The 7,154-nt window shown below is 33.0% G+C and overlaps 1 pseudogene across 1 annotated transcript; it reads right to left on the bottom strand.

Moving 5' to 3' along the window:
- Positions 1–1,664: 1,664 nt before the first annotated feature.
- LOC143628345 (accelerated cell death 11-like) lies at positions 1,665–5,424 on the bottom strand (annotated as a pseudogene). The gene is made up of 4 exons (XR_013152732.1): positions 5,212–5,424; positions 4,963–5,135; positions 4,682–4,827; positions 1,665–2,054 (listed from the first exon to the last, which is right to left on the bottom strand). The product of XR_013152732.1 is annotated as an accelerated cell death 11-like (transcript).
- Between the last annotated feature and the right edge of the window lie 1,730 nt (positions 5,425–7,154).

The following is a 7,154-nucleotide window of genomic DNA, read 5'->3' as shown; positions in this document are numbered from 1 at the left end:
CGAACCGGATTTCATTACACATGGTTAAAATGAAATAAAGGTCAAGGCTGGTATAGCGTGTAATGTTTGGTTTGGCAAATGAAAAGAAATAAGGTCCAAATGGGCTCCTAGGGGATAATGTTGGGTAAGGAATTTTATTTAGTGGGGAAATGTATGTACGGGTTTTCTAAAGTCCTAATCTCCATACAGGTGGTGGTATTAAGATCTCGATAAGCATATAACAAGTAAATTCTATTTCTGTAAAACATACCGGTTACGCGATATTCATAATATGGCATGTTTGATATTTATTATATAATATGTGTATTAAGTATAGGGGCTATTCACAATATGTATGGAAATAAGGGCTGCCAATATAAAACATGTATACCCATCCCCTTGGCTCGTTATCCCTGCCTAAACGACCCCATTTTCAACTTCTTTTTGAAAAAAAAAATTTGTTAAGAAAACTATCGAGAAGCTGAAAAACCAACTACGACAAGAAACCTCTAACTAGGCATTAATAACAATAATTAACAGTTAACAACTTTGGTTTCCAAACACTCTTCGAGGTACTATTGGGCTAAAATTTTCAAATTTTCCCTATCCCTACACTTGAGGTTGACACTGTCATCAATAAAATTGGCAGAGTCTAGAGATTGAGACCGATGTATTCATGAATATGAATCATAAAAGCCTGTGAGTGAATCGAATGAACACAAACATGGGCATGTTTATGTTTGTGTTCATTCATTTAACTTTAAAAGAACACGGACATTTAATCGAACAAATATTTATGTTTATGATCGTTTATTTAAAAATGAACATTTGTTTAAAATCTAAACGAATATAGTTGAACAAAGACAAACAAACATGCATGAACAAAATGAACACAAATATAAACAAACTTAAATGAAAACACTTAAATGCACACAAATTAACAAATATAAAACCTTTAATCAGATGACCTATCTAGATAATATTTATTTATTTTATATTAATACATAAACAAACATAAATAAACAGACATAAACGAACGTTCATGAACATAAATGAACGAACGCACCATATGTTCATGTTTGTTCGTTTAATTAAACAAACACAAATTTTTTGTTCATGTTTGTTCGTTTATTAAATAAATGAACATAAACGAACCTCCCGCCGAACGGTTCACGAATAGTTCACCAAATGTTCGGTTCGTTTACAGGCCTAGGCATTACCGATATTAACGGTGGTTCAACATTTAAACCGTTTGTCCAATTAACGGACCTAAACATACCGACCACTTCTGCAACATCCAGTTAAAATGGTATTATTGGCCGGTATATACCGACTTTATTCAAAAATTAAGATAAGCACTGAAGCAATATTATTTGTAATCATAATTAATGCATCAACTATTTCTAGAAATTGAAGAAAAAAAACAAAAAACCTCAGCCCCAACCAGATCTGATCCTACAGAGTGTTCTGACTTCTGACCAACAAATATGACACTCTTTTTAAGACAAACATACTTGTTATGTAGCCCGCCCATTATACCAATTCTAGATACAGTCATACAACCAAACTATAAATATGTATTGTGCACGAATATAAGAATTTTACGAGTAATATGAGCCGTATTGCATTTTAAAAGTTTGGAAAATCAGAATATAGGAGAAATCGGGATGCAATATAAGAAAAACAAAAATGTTGCAACTAAAAATAACCCGAAAGCTTACCGTCATGAGGGTTACATGGTCAATATACGCAAAAACAAAGAAACAGGTCATAGATGGCAATTGGTACACCTAGTAGAAGCTTAATGATGGATGAATCATAGTAATAGTAAAGTACAATATTAAGAAAAACATGTTGCAGTTTCAGTAAATACAATATCAAAGCAAGGCGACACGGTACTCGAGAAACATGGGTAGCATGCCAAAATAAATTTTGTTAAAAAAGTAGATTATAATATAAGTGCATCATTCACCAATCAATGCCCAGATTTCTTGACTGGAAAAGTTTGTCAATGTACACAATGACAACAGCTGATGCAGTAACATAATTTTGCATCTCAGTCTTTGCAGATACTTCTGTAAGTAACAAAAAAGAGCGGCTAAGAGTCACTACCAAAATCAATAATTAAAAAACGACAATGCTATAACACATACAGGCATGCATCAACTATCCTTGTTTTTTTTTTCTTTTCTTAACTACCACAAATCAAGCAATATGTACAATGGCTCAAGATGTTCTAACAATTGTTATATAATCTAAAGTTTGACCCATTTGGATCGTTTACTTTAAAGCTATTTTTTACTTTACTCATTGGCCTGCTAATAACAAAACATAGAGTGGACCTATTCGTAAAGAGAAATCCCAAAATGAACATATGAAAAGTTAAAGACCCTTAAAAGAACACTGATTTTTCAACTTTCATTATAGACTGTGCTCAACCACCCACCACATGGCATTCAACGTTTCGACCGTCACACACATGGACGTATGATTGTTTCCGCGGTACCACACTTGTTAGGTCATAAAAATCTTTTTAAGCACTTTTGTATTTAAATAGTATTTCAAAATTTTCGCTTTTGAAAAAAAAAAACACATTTTCTCACAAAACTAATTTAATATTCAACTTTCTTTAAAAAACTAAAATACCATCTTATATTTACAAAAAAAAAAAAAAAAGCCCCTAACATATTAAGAGCATATTCATATATATGGTTGCTTATTTACATATTTTAATATACTTATTTATAATACTAGTTGGGCACCCATTCACATATTCCTTCATTAATGATCGTATTAAATCTTTAATTTGACTTAATCGGCTATGGTATTTAGACTTTATAGTAACTTTTAAAATGCGGTAAATTGTTGAATCATTTAAGTATTTCGAACTTAGATTCTCTAAACTAATAGAATGATCCACTTCTCAATTTAATGAATCCTAATCAATAGATTCATAACTATAGATGCCACCTAGGTCTTGCAGGTTATGACTTATAATCAAGCAAACCCTAAGCTCTAAACTCCGTCTCCAACCTTCAAATCTACAATCATGGCTACTTTGTCTTCAAAAAAATATGTGCGACATCGTCTCAAGAGTGTCGGTGAAATCTTTGGCTTGATTCCCGTGTGTAAACAAGCTACTGTGCAACTAAATCAATGATTGTAACCTTGAAACCATGCATGCCTAACAAGTAGTGAACGATCCAAAGCTCATCGTTCACTACTCGTTAGGCAAACATTGTTTTAAGGTAAGAATCAATGATGTAGTTGCATCATAGCTTTCTTACACAACGGAAACAAACCAAAATGCTTTTGCGAAGATGTCAAACATATTTTGTTGAAGGCAAATCCGCCATGACTGTAAATTTGAAGGTTGAAGACATGGTTAAAGCTTAGGATTCGCTTGATTATACGTCGTACCCTACACAACCTTGGTGGTATCTATAGTTACGAATCCATTGATTAGGATTCATTAAATAGGGAAGTGCATCATTCTATTTGTTTTGAAAATTTAAATTAATTTATTATCATGATTTAGCAATGTACCAACATATTAAAAGTAATTATAAATCAAATATAAAGTCTAAATATCATAGATGACTAAAACATTAAGTCATATTAAAATTTTGAAAAAGAACATAAACGAAGGAATATGGTAATGAAGGGACAATTAGCATTACAATATCTAATAAATAAGTTTAAATAAATATACAAAAGTTGTAAATGAACTAGCAAGTATAAATGAAAATTCACGCCCATAATATTTGGTTATTAATATTAATTTATTCATTTTTTAAAAACTTTTACAAATATATAAAATGTATTTTAGTCTTTGGAAAAAAAATTGAAATTTGAAATTGTTTTTAGGTAAAGATTATTTTTTAAGAACAAAAAAAGACTAAAAAGGTTACAAAACACACAAAAATAATAAAACCTTTTTTTAACCTAACAAGTGCAATCCGGCTGAAACAATGGTACAACCAAGTGCTTGATTGTTGAAACATTAGATGCCAGTGCGCCACATGGTAGGCAGTCTCGCACAGAGAACCACCTCCAAGAACCTTTTCTTATAAAACGACACGTGTCATCTTCCTAGCTATGCTACATACCGCACAAAGTATGACACGTTGAGAATGATTCCATTCTAAAAGTACAGGCTCATTTTTGGAAGTTAAAAGGCCAATGTTGATTTAGGGATCTTTGACTTTTCATATGTTCATTTTGAGACTTTTTCCATCATATAATTAGCCTGGCCAAAATTGCCTTCATTATTTATCACCCCCACATTACACAAAATATGATTCCTAAACATTTTTATTATTAATTCAAAGATATGCTGAGTTAATGAGTTATTCACTCGAGTTTATGTGTGACTTATAAGTGTAATCTTCCAATTATTTGTACAACTTAACATAGTTCGTTCATTCTTGTAGATAAAGACCAAATTAGGATGATCTAGCTGAGTTAATGAGTTATTCACTCGAGTTTATGTGTGACTTATAAGTGTAATCTTCCAATTATTTGTACAGCTTAACATAGTTCGTTCATTCTTGTAGATAAAGACCAAATTAGGATGATCTAGCAAGTCGTGAATGGCCAAAACTCACCCCATCTTTTCAATTAAATTCTCTAACCATTTAAACTTTAGATTACTAAATTCAAAAAAAAAAAAATAAAAAAAAAATAACAATGAGAAACTCACCGTCTTCATTAAGCTTTTGCAAGAGCTGTTGCTTTGTGGGAAGTGCATACATTCCCGCAGCAACGGCTTTTTGTATAGCCCATCCATGATACGGAGAGAATACTTGCCCGTAAGCTTTGGACGCGGGATTCTTTAAAGAATTATCCCTAACATAAACACATATCAAGATACTTAAAACCACATAAAGCTTATTCATTTAACACAATATCTTACATAATCAAAATCCAAATTCATCTATTCCAAGAGTATTAAATCAAAGAAACTTAAAAAGAAAAACTTACTCTGAAGCAAGAATCTGGTCAAACAACACTCTAACCATATCCAAGCCGCGCTTGACCCGCAAAAGATTCCGGGTATGACTACCGGGCTTCCTGACACAATTCTCCTGAATATCCTTTTCCATCATCGATTGCACGGTCGAAACCGAGACCGAGGTCTCACAAAGATCATTAACCTAATTAATACCCAAAACAACCAATGAATCAAAATACTGAAAAGCCAATAATAAATGATTTGTGGGTGAATCGTACCTTGGCAACGTAGTCCATTTCGGCGAACTTGAATGCGATGCCGAGGCAGCGGAAGAGAGGGGAAACGAGAGCACAGGCGCGAGAGAGAGAGAGGCAAGCTCTAGCTCTAGCTCTACCTCTGGTTGTTGATTAGAGTTGTTGATAGTGTTGGCGATCGCGTTGAAGGCGGCTGAAATCTTTCGAAGGGGTTTGTCGCCGGTGCCGGAATCCATCGCAGTCAAACTGCTTTGCTTGCATTTGGGCAATAACTACTCGCCTTGGTGGGGATCAATTTTGGGCTGTTTTTCGGGTACTGAGTTTTAAAGGTAGATTTTGAAACCCAGCCCTAATCCGTCTCAGTTAATTAGGTTTTGAGTATTTGAACGAAGAAACTACACAAATCTACATCTAAATGCTTTTAGATAAAAGACATCTACTGGTCCATCTTTCCATACATATCAATCTTCTCAAATTTTCTTAGTAATTCAAACTAAATAATATTATTCATAAGTAAACAATTCAATTCATATATTAACGCTAATAATGCTTGTGATATTAAATAAAAGTAGTAACTTCAGACTAAGACTTTGCATTGTGGTGGCTTCAACGGCGCCGCGAGTGTCCAGCGGTAGCCACGTCAGTGGCGAACACCACAACAGGCTGGCGCGAGTAGGTGCCGCGAGCGAGGGGACGCAGCTGGTGAAGGATCCGTTGGGCTTTGATTTGTGTGAGTTGACCGTTGGCTTTGGGTGTAAACAAAAAAACTTTTTATTTTTACCTATATAAACCGAATCATTAACTTTAACAAATTACTAATACTCTCAATTCTCTCTACACTACCTCATAAAAAATATATTCCATAATACTCATCTACCTTTTTTTGATAAATATGGATCAATGGGGTGGTTGTTACCGACCGGAAATGCCTTTCGATCAAGACGACGACGTGTTTGGCGCCACCGAGATGGAACAAAACTTGAGTAAAATACCCCATCATTGTAACAATCGTCAATTTTAGAACCCGAAACCCAACCCATTATAAGAAGAAAACAAAAAAAAAAAAAAAACTTTTGATGCCACTTGATTAAACATTACACTATGAACCTAGACCTATTGCAAACATTATGTTGTAACACTCTGAATTTTTATATCAGTTATTATTATCTTTAGTTATAATGATGGTAATTATATTGAGTTACTTATTACGAACATTTTTTTTATTAAAGTTAATTTGTCTAAATAGTTATTATGGATTTTGACCAAAATATAAATCTACTATACTAATAAAAGAATACCTATTTTTGTCACTTGTCACTTTCTTAGCCTTCCCACCTTTTTTAACCTATTTTCAATATATAGTTTGTTTATGGATTTCTTGAATACCCCCATGGGTTATTAACTTATTACACGACCTAATAGGCCATATTTCTTTCAATTTAAAGCACCCCCATCCCAAACACCTCTGCATCCTCGCCGCTACCTATTTAGATCCGACTCTCAAATGTTTTGTCTTTTAGTTGATGTTAAATTAAATTCCTTATCTAATACATTAAACTAATATATATATATATATATATATATATATATATATATATAACCTCCTTGCATCTTTTGGTATTAACTGATATCCCGAACTCAGAGTAATCAATATTTTCCGAACAATGACAAACATGTTAGAATGTCTAGAAATATGTTTCTCGTAATTGCATTTCTTATTTACCTTAACTTTGTAGTAGATTAAGTCAATTACTTTTTCATACATAGATAGGTCGGTGACAACAAATTTATCATGCCCAATTAACTTCTAAATTCTAAGGATGGCAGTATCATCAAAGTTCGTGTAATCCAGTTTTGGGATAAACCTGAGCACATCATCTAAGAGGACATGATATTAACTGATCAAGAGGTATGAAATGTTGTTATATGTGTTTATATATATAACTTTCATGGATATTATCATTTAT

Source organism: Bidens hawaiensis, unplaced genomic scaffold (genome assembly GCF_021521415.1).
Source record: "Bidens hawaiensis isolate Kalapana, Puna unplaced genomic scaffold, B.hawaiensis_p1.1 tig00004931_1, whole genome shotgun sequence".
Classification (NCBI taxonomy): Eukaryota; Viridiplantae; Streptophyta; class Magnoliopsida; order Asterales; family Asteraceae; genus Bidens; species Bidens hawaiensis.
The sequence above is the reverse complement of the archived record's forward strand: the minus strand, read 5'-3'. Positions and strand labels throughout refer to the sequence as shown.